Raw genomic sequence first — 16,788 nt, forward strand, 5'->3', positions numbered from 1 at the left:
GACAGAATGTTAGAATAGCTTTTGTTGTTCCTTGTAATTCAAAATTATTTGAGACTTAGTCATCAGTAGTTGGGATAGGTTTAGAAGTGTCTCTGGCTCTTTTTGGTGGCTTTGATCTAAAATAAAACAATGTGTTCCCACCTAGCATGTGCTTTGTATTCCATTTGGAAGAGTGGTATAGATTTGAAGTACTCTTTTATGAACACATTTAAATTTATTTTCATTGCCTTTTCACCTTTGGACTGGAAGTGTCATCAGTTATTCAGGCATTTGTCTTCCATGATAGCCTCTGGTGACGTAGATGATCATCTCCTTTGAAAGGGATGCCCAGAATGTTAAAGAAATTGGTTGTTGAATGAACAGAGAGTAGTAGAACTCAAATATCCCGGCTTCTAGTCGCTTGTTGGAAAACAACTGAAAACAGTGGATGGATCTGCGCATGGTCCAACTCATTCATGGCTTGGGAGAGCCATCATGGTTGGCAGAAGCTCTATTCCTCTTTTGTAATGAACTTACCGAGAAAAAAAACAGTGTGTCTTCGCAGTTAGATCACTATTATATAACGAAAAGGATTGTGTTTGTGAAGTGCAGTATCCCAAGGGGGTCTTAGAAATAAAACTTAAAAAATATCCAGAAAAAGAAAAGAATTGCCTTGGCAGATATTGCACTGCATTTTTCCTACTAAGAGCCAAACACATACTAAAAAACATGTCCTGTGGAGTTAAAAATGAAGAAAAGGGCTTACAGTCTGCCTTAATTCTTTTGAGATTTTTATGTGATTTACAAATTCCACTTTTAATTAAATCAGAAAGGCACAAGTGTTCGCCTCCTGGCCAGACCTAGTACATATAAACTTTTGGAGTTTCAGTTCAAATTTGGTCTGCTTATAATTTGGAATATTCCTCCTCAAATATTTTTTAAAACTTCTGTTAACTCCGTAGTGATATTACCTGTTGTCTTTTCATACACATGATCTTATTAATCTTTAAATTTTTTGAACTATGACATATACAGGGAGAAGAGTACATAAAACAAATGTACTGGTTGACAAATAATATAGCAAATCATTATAACAGATAATTACAAGGCAAATACCCATTATTTACCATACAAGTAAGAGAACATGCCAATACCCAGAAACCTCTTGCTTGTTCCTTCCTAATCACAATTTTCCTTTTACTTAAAAAAATTATACGAATATAAGAGGCACTCTTTCATAGATTCTTTTGCTTAACATTATGCTTATGAGACTAAGCCATATCCTCTCCATTTGAAAGCATAAACTTTTAAAAAGAGATGTCTATATTCCCTATCATTGATTCATTTCTTCACATTCTCTCTTAAACCTATTTCTATCACTCTTTTGTTTTCAGTACTCTGCCAAAACTATTCCTGTCACTGTCACTGGTGATATCACCTCTCCCAAATCCAGTAGTCAGTTGTCACCTTTGATCTTACTTCACCTGTTGGTAGCATTGTCACAGTTATCACTCTCTGCTCCTTGTAATATTTCTTTGTTGACCTCCAGGACACCATGTACTCTTTTTGATTTTTCCTCCTTCTTCACTAGCCATTGCTTTCTGTCCCCTTTGCTGATCTCTCTTCTGCTCTCAGAGGTTTTAACCTTAGAATATCTTAAGCTGTGGTCCTTGGGAGCTCATTCCTTTCTACGCTCTTTGATGATTTCATGCAATCTCTACATTTGTACACTGATGCCTCCAAAATGATAGCTCAAGCTTTGAGTTATCTCCTTAAACTTCAGACCTCTATGTCCACCTGCCTGCTCAACATTTCCATTTGAATGTCCAGTAGACATCTCCAGTTCAGCATGCTCCAAATGGAATCTTCATCTTGCCCAAGCCCACTCTATCTGCAGCCTTCCCTACCTTCATCCTTCACGTTGCTCATGCCCCAAAACTTGGAGTCATCTTTGATATCTCCCATTCCCTCATACCTTAGATGTCATGTGTCAGGAAGTCCTCTTTGCTCTATCTTCAAAATAATTCCTGAATATAATTACTTTCATCACCTGCATAGCTGCCATCCTAGTCTGAGCTGACACCATCTCCCACGTGGATTATTGCAAGAACCTCCTAACTGGTCTCCCCATTTTCATTCTTTTCCCTCCATAATCCAGTCTCAAAATTGCAATTAGAGCTCTTTTCTTGCAACATATGTCAGATCATGTCACTGTTTTCCTCCAAAATCTCCAGTGCCTTTCCAGTTCATACAGAGTAAACTCTTAAAGGACCCAAATCCTTAGAATTACCTATAAGGTGCTACGTGTTTTTTTCTCTCCCATTTACCTATCTGATCTCATTTCTTGCTGTTTTTCTCATTCACTCAGTTCCAGCTACACTGGTCTCCTTGGTATTCTTTGAGTATATCGGGGACCATCTTTGCTCTGGCTGGAACGCTCTTCTCCCAGATACCACAGGACTTACTCTGTTACTTTCACTTCTTTTCAATCTTTGTTCAGTTGTCTCCTTTTCAATGAAGCCTACTCTGATTATCACATTTAAAATTGTACATCTTACCTTGCAAAACACTTTCCCCTTTCCTTTGCTTTTCCGCATGTACTTACTACCTTTAAAAATACTGTATGACTTAATCATTTTTCCTGTCTCATTTCTATTAGAATGCAAACTCCATGAGGGTGGATTTTTTTTTTCCTGTTTTGCTCCAAAATAGAGCCTAGTACCTGAAATAGAGCCAAGCATATAAGGGGAGCTCAGTAATTTTTTTTGATGATTGAATGCTGTTGCTGACAGTGGATGTTGTTTGTTTGTTTTCATTACTGGATATATTTTATTATATGAATATAATACCTTTATTTTTTACTCATTCTGTTTAAGGATATTTGGGTCATTTCTGTCCTTCTCTTCTTCCCTCCCTCCCTTTTTCCTTTCTTCCTTCTTCTTCTCTCCCTCCCTTCCTTCCTCCCTCCCTCCTTCTGTCCCTTTCTTTCTTTCACTACCATAAATAAACCACCTATGATTCTTCTTCTACAAATGCCTTGGTGCTTAGATGCAGGAGTTTCTTTAGAGTATAAAACTGCTAGTCAAATTACTAGAACACAGGGCTTGCAGATATCAGCTTTATTAGATAATGCCACACTTTTCCAGCATGGTTCCACCAATTTATATTCCTACTTTCATTCCTCTACATCCCTGCCAAAATTTAGTATTATCATGACCTTTAATTTTTGCCCATCTGGTAGGTATGTATTATATCATTACTGTTTGTTTCCTCAATTACTAGTGAGATCGAGCCTAGTATCTGTAAAAATAGGCTAGGTTATGCTGCGGTAACAGATTATCCCCAAATCTCATTGACTTAATGCAATAAAGGTTTATTTTTCATTCAAGAAAAGTTTCCTCTGGATTAAGGCAACTTTCCAGGGCAACTATTGTCAGGTCTAAATTCAGGGAACCTGCGTCATTCTGTAGCTGTACAATCTGGAACACAGGACTTTCCCAGTTGGTATAGTATGGGAAAAGAAAGTGGGGGTAATCATGAACTAGCTTTAAATGCCTCCATCTGGAAGTGACATGAATGATTTACACTCATACTTTAGACGCAAAAGAAGTCATATGGTATGCCTAACTTCAAGGAGGTGGGGAAGGTTAACCTCTGTTCTAAAAGAAAAAATAAATCTGAGAATACTGGTGAGCAGCAATGTATTAGTTACCCATTTCTGTGTAACAAGTTACCTCCAAATTTAGTGGCTTAAAACAACAAATACTTACTGTTTTCAAATATCAAGAGTTGATAATATGTTGGGTCTGTTTTTGGGCTCTGTATTTGTTCCTTTGACCTCTTTCTGTAATTACTACAGGTTTAAATTGTCTTGCTATCTGGTAGGTAGGGGAGTAAATCCTCCCACTTGGTGCAGTTTTTTCAGGAGTGCTATAGCATTCCTTGGCCCTTTACCTTTCCATATACATTTTTTCAATCAGTTTGTCAAGTTCTAAAAAATTGGTTAGGAATTTAATGGAGATTCTATTGAGATTGTTTTGAGTCTATAAACAATTAAAAGGAAATTGATACCTTGTAAATATTCAGTTCTAGAATCCATGACTGTCTCTCAATATATTTAGGTCTTCTCTAATATGATAAATGTAAACATAGTCTCATTTTTCCCTTAGGAGTCCTTGAACATCTTCTTGTTTGATTTATTCACAGGAACTGCATATTTTTGAAGTTATTTTAAATGAATCTTTTCAAAAAATTCATTGTGTTTCTGTTACTGCCATAGAGAGATAAACTTGACCTTTAAAAGTATTTTAAAAATAATAGCTTTATTGGACTATAATTCACATATCATAAAATTCATCCTTTTATAGTGTACAAATCACTGGTTTTCAGTACGTTAACAGAGTTATATAACCATCACCACTATCTAATTTTATAGCATTTTTGTCACTCCCAAAAGAAACCCCATACCCCTTAGCATTCACTCCCCATGCCCCCTCTTCCGATCCCTGGAAACCACTGATGTACTTTCTGTGTCTAAGGATTTGCCTATTCTGGACATTCTGGATGAATAAAATCATGGGGACTTTAGTGAACAGATTCTTTCACTTAGCATGTTTTTAAGGTTTATCCATGCTGTATCATGGATCAGTACTTCATTCTTTTTATGGCCAAATAATATTCCGTTATATGGATATATCACATTTTGTTCATTCATTCGTTAGTTGATGGACATTTGGGTAGTTTTCACTTTTTGGCTATTATGAATAGTGCTGCTACTAACATTTGCATACAAGTTTTTGTGTGAATGTATGTTTTCATCTCTTTGGGGTATATACCTGGCAGTAGAATTGTTCAGTCATATGTAACATTATGTTTAACATTTGAAAATCTGCCAAACTATTTTCCAAAGCAGTTTTCATCATTTTACATTCCCACCAGCAAGGTACAAGGGTTCCAATTTCTCCACCTCCTTGTCAACATTTGTTACAGTTCAGAACCTTGATTAAGCTATCATAGTGGATGTGAAGTGATACTCATTATGGTTTTGATTTGCATTTTCTGATGACTGATGATATTGAGCACCTTTTCATGTGCTTATTGACCATTTATATATCTTTTTTTTTGAGAAATGTTCTTTGCTTATTTTTAATTGGATTGTTTGTCTTTTTATTGTTGTGAGAGTTCTTCATATAGTGTACAATTGCTTTTAAGATATAGGATTTCAAATATTTTCTCCCATTCTGTGAGTTTTCTCACTTTTTTGATGGTATCCTTTGAAGCCCAAGGGTTTTAACTTTGTCTAGTTTATCTATTTTTATACTTAATTTCAGTCTAAGAAGCCATTACCTAATTCAAGGTTGCAGAGCTTCATTTCTATGTTTTACTTATAAGAATATTAGAGTTTTAGCTTTTATGTTTAGGTTTTTGATTACTTTGAATATATGGAATGAAGGAAAGGACCAATTTCATTCTTTCACATTTGGGTATCTACTTGTCCCACCACCATTTGTTGAAAAGACCATTCTTTCCCCATATCTAAGTGTCTTGTCAAAAATCATTTTGCCAAAAATGTAAGGGTTTACCTCTGGAATCTCAACTCTGTTCCAATGACCTATACTTCTATCTTTATACCAGGTACCACACTGTCTTGATTACTGTAGCTTTGAAGCAAGTTTTGAAATCAGAAGTGAATCCTCCAAATTTGTTCTTCTTCTTCAATATTGTTTTAGCTATTCCCTTGCATATATCAATACATATGAATTTTAGAATCAGCTTGTCAATATATATACAAAATGTAGCTATAAATTTGGAGGGATTGCATTGAATCAATTTGGGAAATATTACAATCTTAATAAAATTGTTTTTCAGTCTATGAACGTGGGATGTTTTTCCATTTATTTAGGTATTCTTTAAGTTCTTTCAGTGATGTTTTATAGCATTCAGTGTACAAATAATTGCATTTCTTTTGTTGAAAATATTCCTGAGTATTTTATTATTTCTGATGCTATAGGAAATGGAATTATGTTTTAATTGTATTTCAGATTGTTCATTGCTCATGTACATTGATCTTGTATTCTGCAACCTTGCAGAACTTACTTATTAGGTGCAATATAGTTTTTGTGAATTCCTTATTATTTTCTACATACAAGATCATGTCGTCTGAGAATAGAGATAGTTTTACTTCTTTGTTTCTAATCTGGATGCCTTCTATTTCTTTTTCTTGCTCAATTGCCCTGGCTAAAACCTCTAGTTGAATAGAAAGTGCAGGTGAATAACTTTGTCTTGTTCCTGATCTTATCAGGGAAGCAGCCAGTCTTTCACCATTAAGTATGATGTTAGCTATGGGTTATTCATATGCAGCTTTATCAAGTTGGAGAAGTTCTCTTCTATTCCTAGTTGAATGTTTTTGCCATGAAATGGCATTGGAATTTGTCAAACCCTTTTTCTATGGACATGTCATGTCTTTTATTCTATTATTATGATTGATTGATTTTCACATTTTAAATCAAACTTGCATTCCTGAGGTAAATCATATTTGGTCATAGTGTATAATCCTTTTTATACATTGCTGGATTTGGTTTGCTAGTATTTTTGCATCTATATTCATAAAGGATTTTGGTCAGTAGTTTTCTTTTATTGTGATGTCTTTGTCTGGTTTTGGTATCAGAGTAATACTGGCTTCATATAATAAGTTGGGAAGGGTTTAAAATGCTTGGTTTTAGGTAGTTATATTTTCCACCAGCAATCTTGCTAAGTTTTGTAATTAAGTTAAACAGCTTACTTCGGGATTTTCCACTTTTCTTGTCATTCATGAATAATGACAGTTTTGTTTCTTCCTTTATATTCCTTAAACCTTTTCCACTTCTCTTTCTGCCTTGCCTAGGACCTCAGGTATAATGTTGATTTGAAGTGCTCACAGGTGAAGTCATGTCACATTAAGAATGATGTTTCTTTCTTTGAATTTCCTCTCAGTACTGCTTTATCTGCATGAAATAATTTAAGTTTTGAGATGCTTTTTTCACTATCATCAGTTTAAAATATATTATATCTTTTTTGCCCAGTGGCTTACTTTTTTTCTTAATGTCCTAGTATATGGCATTTGTGTAGTTATATTTTTGCTATTTTTTCTGTTTTAAAAACACCGTGGACAGAGAACATGGTCTGTATGATTTTAGTCCTTTGGATTTGTTTGTAACATACCTATGGCTTTGTACGTGGTCAGTTTTTGTAAATGCCCCATTGGTGATTAAAAATAATATGCAGTCTACAGTTTGGGGGAGGCAGAGTTCAATCTATGTCAAATTTGTTAATGTTTTTGTTCCAGTATCATTTGTTAGTATTATTTCAATCTCACATATCCTCATGTATTTGTGTCTGCTGTTCTATGCATTCTTTAGGAGAGTGTATTAAAATTTTCTACCATATATGTGGATATCTGTCTTTTTCCTTGTGGTACTCTGAATTTTCACCATATACATTTCAAAGCTACATTATAATAAATATATGTTATTTTGAGGTTATACTACATGTACACATTTAAAATTATTATGTATTCCTGCTGAATGGATGCTTTCATTAATTTGTAGTGATTCTCGAGTTATATTTCTGTTTTTGTAGGGTTTTATTAAAGGGATACTACTTTAAAATATGTATTTATATGTTTAACAACCTTTTTCAGTAGTTCTGACTTATGATTATCCTCATGCTTCCTGTTGGCTTTAAAATGAGAACCAGAAATATCCACTCTTGTAACCCTTCAATCCACTTTGCTGATGTGCCAAGCTTCAAGATGTGATTAATGCCATTGTAATATTTTTAAGTGAGATTCAGTAGATGTTTATAAGAAATATCAGACACAGAAATACTGGTTAGGTAGTAAAACATCCCTGTCAAATTTAAGTGCCATCAACTTGGAAGTTTAAAATCTTTTTTTTAAAAAAAATATTTATTTATTTATTTGGCTGCATCAGGTCTTTGTGGCGGCATGCAGGATCTTCACTGCAGCATGCGGGATCTTTCGTTGCGGTGCGTGGGCTTCTCTAGTTGCGGTGCGTGGGCTTCTCTCTAGTTGTGGTGCCCAGGCTCCAGAGCACTTGGGCTCAGTAGTTGCAACGCACAGGCTTAGTTGCCCCGTGGCATGTGGGATCCTAGTTCCCCGACCAGGGATTGAACCTGCGTCCCCTGCACTGGAAGGCAGATCCTTAACCACTGGGCCACAAGGGAAGTCCCTAAAATCTTTTCCAGAATGTGAACACTGAATATGTCTAAGGTAGGCTATGTGAAATTTTTGTGGATATTGATTCTCACTGAATGAAAGTCAGCAAGTCTCTTATTCTTCCATAGAATTGATAGGCTAGATTCTTCCCACTTATACAATTTTATCGTACCAATAAAGTGTCCTCCAAAGTGAATACAGCCCACTTTCAATTTTGCCTGGCATCAGCATCTTTAAGTGGTCCAGTCGGCTGGGTTAAAGCTGTGGCTTTTGCTGAGCGTAGATGGAGACTCGCTGAGGAGAGAACAGAGCTGTGGGAACCATTGTCTGTGGATGGTCTTAAAGGAGAGAGTCACGCATATGAGAACTATTTTAATGAAATTTTCTGGTACCCTGTGGACCTACTTAAATCAGACTAGAGTACTATGGACTAGCAAATAAAAATGACCCAAATGGAGACACCCTAAAGGGGCATTGTGATGTTGATATTAATTTTTAAGTCTTTGCCAATTAGAGAGAAAATTCAGAAACAGTACAGACTTACAAATCTGTATATATATATGTGTGTATAACAGTGAATGAGAAAGATAAAGAGAGAAGGAGGAAGGGAGGGAATGGGGGGAAGAGAGAGAGACAGACAGATTGACGGACTGACTGACCGACTCTACTCTTGGGCTAATAATTTCTGTAATGTTTATGGAAATGTATAAATGTTTTATCTAGTTGTACTAGATAATAGCTAAAGATGTGAGCCAAGTAAGGATTCTCAGCGGCATCTATAATGGTATTATAATAGGCTTTAAAATGTGAACTCATGTTTAAGAACAGCTGTTACCAAATAGCTGTTTAGTGAAGGCATAGGACAACTTAGTTTTTCTCAGAATTATATTTTCTCATTTTACTTTAACTAGCACGTGTTATTTGGGTGTCTAAACCTATGAGATAATCAAATAATTAGACTTCTGTATACACCAACAAAGTTTCTGAACCAAACTGGTCAGTGTGTAGGAGATGAAAGAGAAAATAAATTATACACACACATATATGTGTGTGTGTATATGTGTTTATGCATAAACAGAGAGAAAACATACTGGCACATACATAATAAGCACCTGATAATTGTAGTTGCTGTTATATTATGAAGATGTTATCTGTTAGGATCATGACCTACCCAGGAGGTAGCTGAGTATTTCTCTGGTGACCTGGGTGTCTTGCGGTAACACTGCTGGTTACAGGTCTGATCTGAGAGAAGAAAAAGTTCTATAAGAAAACCTTTTAAAATAATACTTACGATATGCTTCACATTCCTCCCCATTCTTCAAGAGGCAGTTAAATCCTCACTCCCCTCTGAAATCTGTTATGATTTATCCAAATTAAAAGTAATATCTGATTCCTCCTAGTTACCGCTCTTTCTAGTTAGTTGTAATTCTTTAAGACATTGTGGATTTTTAAGATACACCACTGCTTTTGCACTGCTAAGAAAGAAAAAGCTCTGCCTGTTTATTTTACAATGCTTTCTCATTGTTTAGAATTTTTGTTTTATGTCTACTGAAAGGGCTCTTTTAGAATTACTTAGGTAAAGATTTTTGTTTAAATCATATCACTCTCATGAGGAAAGTAAAAGTCAAAGAAATCCATTAAGGAATTCGTTTTCTTATTCAGAATCCGGTTTTTCTGAATCATTTTTCAACTCAGTGTTGTTGATGTCAGTATTTTCCCAAATGGTATCATACTCTGGGTTATCAAGACTATTTGTTATATAGCACTTCAAAAAAGAATGCTTCACTATGGTTTCTGAGATTTTCTTTTTTTTTCTTTTCTATCTGTTCCCTTGGGAGAGGGGGACTGTGGCCCAGGGGAATGCTGTTTGTGGGCTCTTATTTTTTTTTTTGAATTTTGTTTTATTTATTTTTTTATACAGCAGGTTCTTATTAGTCATCCATTTTATACACATCAGTCTATACATGTCAATCCAAATCTCCCAATTCATCCCAGCCCCACCCCCACCCCCCACTGCTTTCCCCCCTTGGTGTTCATACATTTGTGCTGTACATCTGTGTCTCAATTTCTGCCCTATAAACCGGTTCATCTGTACCATTTTTCTAGGTTCCATATATATGCATTAATATATGATATTTGTTTTTCTCTTTCTGACTTACCTCACTCTGTGTGACAGTCTCTAGATCCATCCACGTCTCTACAAATGACCCAATTACGTTCCTTTTTATGGCTGAGTAATATTCCAGTGTATATATGTACCACATCTTCTTTATCCATTCATCTGTTGACAGACACTTAGGTTGCTTCCATGTCCTGGAGATTGTAAATAGTGCTGCAGTGAACACTGTGGTATATGACTCTTTTTGAATTATGGTTTTCTCAGGGTATATGCCCAGTAGTGGGATTGCTGGGTCATATGGTAGTTCTATTTTTAGTTTTTTAAGGAAACGCCATACTGTTCTCCATAGTGGCTGTATCAATTTACATTCCCACCAACAGTGCAAAAGGATTCCCTTTTCTCCACACCCTCTCCAGCATTTCTTGTTTGTAGATTTTTTGATGATGGCCACTCTGACTGGTGTGAGGTGATACCTCATTGTAGTTTTGATTTGCATTTCTCTCATGATTAGTGATGCTGAGCATTCTTTCATGTGTTTTTTGGCTATCTGTATATCTTCTTTGGAGATGTCTATTTAGGTGTTCTGCCCATTTTTGGATTGGGTTGTTTGTTTTTTTGATATTGAGTTGCATGAGCTGCTTGTAAATTTTGGAGGTTAATCCTCTGTCCGTTGATTCATTTGCAAATATTTTCTCCCATTCTGAGGGTTGTCTTTTCATCTTGTTTATGCTTTCCTTTGCTGTGCAAAAGCTTTTAAGTTTCATTAGGTCCCATTTGTTTATTTTTGTTTTTATTTCCATTACTGTAGGAGGTGGGACAGAAAAGATCTTGCTGTGATTTATGTCAAAGCTTGTTCTTCCTGTTTTCCACTAAAAGTTTTATAGTGTCTGGTCTTACATTTAGGTCTCTAATCCATTTTGAATTTATTTTTGTGTGTGGTGTTAGGAGTGTTCTAAGTTCATTCTTTTTTTTTTTTTCTTTTTTTTGTGGTACGTGGGCCTCTCACTGCTGTGGCCTCTCCCGTTGCAGAGCACAGGCTCCGGATGCGCAGGCCCAGCGGCCATGGCTCACAGGCCCAGCTGCTCTGTGGCACGTGGGATCCTCCCGGACTGAGGCACGAACCTGCGTCCCCTGCATCAGCAGGCGGACTCCCAACCACTGCGCCACCAGGGAAGCCCTCATTCTTTTACATGTAGCTGTCCAGTTTTCCCAACAGCACTTATTGAAGAGACTGTCTTTTCTCCATTGTGCATCCTTGCCTCCTTTGTCATCGACTAGTTGACTGTAGGTGTGTGGGTTTATCTCTGGGCTTTCTATCTTGTTCCATTGATCTATATTTTGTGCCAGTACCATATTGTCTTGGTGATTGTAGCTTTGTAGTATAGTCTGAAATCAGGGAGTCTGATTGCTCCAGCTCTGTTTTTTTCCCTCAAGTCTGCTTTGGCTATTTGGGGTCTTTTAGGTCTCCATACAAATTTTAAGATTTTTTGTTCTAGTTCTGTAAAAAATGCCATTGGTAATTTGATAGGGATTGCATTGAATCTGTAGATTGCTTTGGGTAGTATAGTCATTTTCACAACGTTGATTCTTCCAGTCCAAGAACTTGGTATATCTCTCCATCTGTTGGTATCATCTTTAATTTCTTTCATCAGTGTCTTGTAGTTTTCTGCATATAGGTCTTTTGTCTCCCTAGGTAGGTTTATTCCTAGGTATTTTATTCTTTTTGTGGCAGCGGTAAATGGGAGTGTTTCCTTAATTTCTCTTTCAGATTTTTCATCATTAGTATATAGGAATGCAAGAGATTTCTGTGCATTAATTTTGTATCCTGCAACTTTACCAAATTCATTGATTAGCTTTAGTAGTTTTCTGGTGGCATCTTTCGGATCCTCTATGTATAGTATCATGTCAAATGCCAACAGTGACAGTTTTACCTCTTCTTTTCCAATTTGTATTCCTTTTATTTCTTTTTCTTCTCTGATTGCCATGGCTAGAACCTCCAAAACTATGTTGAATAATAGTGGTGAGAGTGACATCCTTGTCTTGTTCCTGAACTTAGAGGAATTGCTTACAGTTTTTCACCATTGAGAATGATGTTTGCTGTGGGTTTGTCATATATGCCCTTTGTTATGTTGAGGTAGGTTCCCTCTATGCCTACTTTCTGGAGAGTTTTTATCACAAATGGGTGTTGAATTTTGTCAAAAGCTTTTTTGCATCTATTGAGAGGATCATATGGTTTTTCATCTTCAATTTGTTAATATGGTGTATCACATTGATTGATTTGTGTATATTGAAGAATACTTGCATCCCTGGGTTAAGTCCCACTTGATCATGGTGTATGATCCTTTTAATATGTTGTTGGATTCTGTTTGCTAGTATTTTGTTGAGGATTTTTGCATCTATATTCATCAGTGATATTGGTCTGTAATTTTTTTTTTTTTGTAGTATCTTTGTTTGGTTTTGGTATCAGGGTGATGGTGGCCTCATACAATGAGTTTGGGAGTGTTCCTTCCTCTGCAATTTTTGGAAGAGTTTGAGAAGGATGGGTGTTAGCTCTTCTCTAAATGTTTGATAGAATTCACTTGCGAAGCCCTCTGTTCCAGGACTTTTGTTTGTTGGAATATTTTTAATCACAGTTTCAATTTCATTACTTGTGATTGGTCTGTTCATATTTTCTACTTCTTCCTGGTTCAGTCTTGGAAGGTTATACCTTTCTAAGAATTTGTCCATTTCTTCCAGGTTGTCCAGTTTATTGGCATAGAGTTGCTTGTAGTAGTCTCTTGAGATGCTTTGTATTTCTGTGGTGTCCGTTGTAACGTCTCCTTTTTTTTTTCACTTTATTTATTTTTTTTTTGTGGTACGCAGGCCTCTCACTGTTGTGGCCTCTCCCGTTGCAGAGCACAGGCTCTGGACGTGCAGGCTCAAGCGGCCATGGCTCACGGGCCCAGCCACTCCGCGGCATGTGGGATCTTCCCGGACCGGGGCACGAACCCGTGTCCCCTGCATCGGCAGGCAGACTCTCAACCACTGCGCCACCAGGGAAGCCCCGTAACTTCTCCTTTTTTATTTCTAATTTTATTGATTTGAGTCCTCTCCCTATTTTTCTTAATGAGTCTTGCTAATGGTTTTTCAATTTTGTTTATCTTCTCAAAGAACCAGTTTTTAGTTTTATTGATCTTTGCTATTGTTTTCTTTGTTTCTATTTCATTTATTTCTGCTCTGATCTTTATGATTTCTTTCCTTCTGCTAACTTAGGGTTTTGTTTGTTCTTTCTCTAGTTCCTTTAGATGTAAGGTTAGATTGTTTATTTGAGAGATTTTTCTTGTTTCTTGAAGTAGGCTTGTGTAGCTATAAACTTCGCTCTTAGAACTTCTTTTGCTGCATTCCATAGGTTTTGGATCATCGTGTTTTCATTGTCATTTGTCTCTAGGTATTTTTTGATATCCTTTTTGATTTCTTCAGTGATCTCTTGGTTATTTAGTAATGTGTTGTTTAGCCTCCATGTGTTTGTGTTTTTTACATTTTTTTTCCCTGTAATTCATTTCTAATCTTATAGCATTGTGGTCAGAAAAGATGCTTGATATGATTTCAATTTTCTTAAATTTACTGAGGCTTCTTTGTGACCCAAGATGTGATCTATCCTGGAGAATGTTCCGTGCGCACTTGAGAAGAAAGTGTAATCTGCTGTTTTTGGATGGAATGTCCTATAAATATCAATTATATCTCTCTGGTCTATTGTGTCATTTAAGGCTTGTGTTTCCTTATTAATTTTCTGTTTGGATGATCTGTCCGTTGGTGCAAGTGAGATGTTAAATTCCCCCACTATTATTGTGTTAGTGTCGATTTCCTCTTTTATAGCTGTTAGCGGTTGCCTTATGTATTGATGTGCTCCTATGTTGGGTGCATATATATTTATAATTGTTATATCTTCTTCTTGGATTGATCCCTTGATCATTATGTAGTGTCCTTCCTTGTCTCTTGTAATAGTCTTTGTTTTAAAGTCTATTTTGTCTGATATGAGAATTGCTACTCCAGCTTTATTTTGATTTCCATTTGCATGGAATATCTTTTTTATCCCTTCACTTTCAGTCTGTATGTTTCCCTAGGTCTGAAGTGGGTCTCTTGTAGACAGCATATATATGAGTCTTGTTTTTGTATCCATTCAGCAAGCCTGTGCCTTTTGGTTGGAGCATTTAATCCATTCACATTTAATTATCAAAATGTATGTTCCTATGACCATTTCGTTAATTGTTTTGGGTTTGTTTTTGTAGGTCCTTTTCTTCTCTTGTGTTTCCCATTTAGAGAAGTTCCTTTAGCATTTGTTGTAGAGCTGGTTTGGTGGTGCTGAATTCTCTTAGCTTTTGCTTGTCTGTAAAGCTTTTGATTTCTCCATGGAATTTGAATGAGATCCTTGCTGGGTAGAGTAATCTTGGTTGTAGGTTCTTCCCTTTCATCACTTTAAGTATATCATGCTACTCCCTTCTGGCTTGTAGAGTTTCTGCTGAGAAATCAGCTATTAACCTTATGGGAGTTCCCTTGTATGTTATTTGTCGTTTTTTCCTTGTTGCTTTCAATAATTTTTCTTTGGCTTTAATTTTTGCCAATTTGATTACTGTGTGTCTCGGCTTGCTTCTCCTTGGGCTTATCCTGTATGGGACTCCCTGCACTTCCTGGACTTGGGTGGCTATTTCCTTTCCCATGTTAGGGAAGTTTTCGACTATAATCTCTTTAAATATTTTCTCCGGTCCTTTCTCTCTCTCTTCTCCTTCTGGGACCCCTATAATGTGAATGTTGTTGCATTTAATGTTATCCCAGAGGTCTCTTAGGCTGTCTTCATTTCTTTTCATTCCTTTTTCTTTATTCTGTTCCGCAGCGGTGAATTCCACCATTCTGTCCTCCAGGTCACTTATCCATTCTTCTGCCTCAGTTTTTCTACTGTTGATTCCTTCTAGTGTAGTTTTCATTTCAGTTATTGTATTGTTCATCTCTGTTTGTTTGTTCTTTAATTCTTATAGTCTTTGTTAAACATTTCTTGCATCTTCTTGATCTTTGCCTCCATTCTGTTTCTGAGGTCCTGGATCATCTTCACTGTCATTATTCTGAATTCTTTTTCTGGAAGGTTGCCTGTCTCCACTTCATTTAGTTGTTTTTCTGGGGTTTTATCTTGTTCCTCCATCTGTAACATAGCCCTCTGCCTTTCCATCTTGTCTGTCTTTCTGTGAATGTGGTTTTTGTTCCACGGGCTGCAGGATTGTAGTTCTTCTTGCTTCTGCTGTCTGCCCTCTGGTGGATGAGGCTATTTACGGGGCTTGTGCAAGTTTCCTGATGGGAGGGAGTGGTGCTGGGTAGAGCTGGCTGTTGCTCTGGTGAGCAGAGCTCAGTAAAACTTTAATCCACTTGACTGCTGATGGGTGGGGCTGGGTTCCCTCCCTGTTGGTTGTTTGGCCTGAGGCGACCCAACACTGTAGCCTACCCGGGCTCTTTGGTGGGGCTAATTGCTGACTCTGAGAGGGCTCCCACCAAGGAGTACTTCCCAGAACTTCTGCTGCCAGTGTCCTTGTCCTCACGGTGAGACAGAGCCACCCCCTGCCTCTGCAGGAGACCCTCCAACACTAGCAGGTAGGTCTGGTTTGGTCTCCTATGGGGTCACTGATCCTTCCCCTGGGTCCTGATGTGCACACTACTTTGTGTGTGCCCTCCGAGAGTGGAGTCTCTGTTTCCCTCAGTCCTGTTGAAGTCCTGCAATCAAATCCCGCTAGCCTTCAAAGTCTGATTCTCTTGGAATTCCCCCTCCGTTGCCGGACCCCCAGGTTCGGAGGCCTGACGTGAGGCTCAGACCCTTCACTCCAGTGGGTGGCCTTCTGTGGTATAAGTGTTCTCCAGTTTGTGAATCACCCACCCAGCAGTTATGAGATTTGATTTTATTGTGATTGTGCCCCTCCTACTGTCTCATTATGGCTTCTCCTGTGTCTTTGGATGTGGGGTATCTTTTTTGGTGAGTTCCAGTGCCTTCCTGTTGATGATTTTCAGCAGTTAGTTGTGATTCTGGTGTTCTCGCAGGAGGGAGTGAGAGCACATCCTTCTACTCCGCCATCTTGAACCAATCTCTGAAATTTTCTTTTAAGTTGGTTCATTTTGCAAATTTTATGCTGGCTCTATATTGATCTTAGCAAAAGATGTCCACAGAAGGTTTTCAGATAGCACACAGGGCTCATATTCCTTCCTTCCTCAAATGGTCTTTCAATAGTTTGTTAACTGAAATATTGATGGATTAAAATTGTCCTGTCTGTCATTAGAAAAGCACCCCAGGTTTCTGTGTTGGCAATCAATGACAGCGAGATCACAGCTGCTACCAGGCCATCAGTGGTTGTAAGATGACATCGATTTTAACAAGGATCCTGGTGTCAGAGGTGTTAAAATATTGTGAATCTTAGAATAGAGGAAATACAATACTACTCTCTCCCTTTGTATTGTATTT

General features: G+C 37.2%; 1 protein-coding gene across 5 annotated transcripts in view; it reads left to right on the forward strand.

Annotated features, from left to right (window-relative positions):
• The window catches only part of LEPR (leptin receptor), a 103,026-nt gene that overhangs the window by 1,912 nt on the left and 84,326 nt on the right, over window positions 1-16,788 (forward strand). Inside the window, exon 1 of one of the 5 annotated variants that reach the window (XM_067726454.1) lies at window positions 15,726-15,929. The exons of the other annotated variants lie outside the window; for them this stretch is intronic. The gene's annotated coding sequence lies outside the window, so the exon portion shown is untranslated. Of the gene's footprint in view, window positions 1-15,725; window positions 15,930-16,788 lie in introns of those variants that run through there. 5 annotated transcript variants of the gene reach the window in all.

Source organism: Pseudorca crassidens, chromosome 2 (genome assembly GCF_039906515.1).
Source record: "Pseudorca crassidens isolate mPseCra1 chromosome 2, mPseCra1.hap1, whole genome shotgun sequence".
NCBI lineage: Eukaryota > Metazoa > Chordata > Mammalia > Artiodactyla > Delphinidae > Pseudorca > Pseudorca crassidens.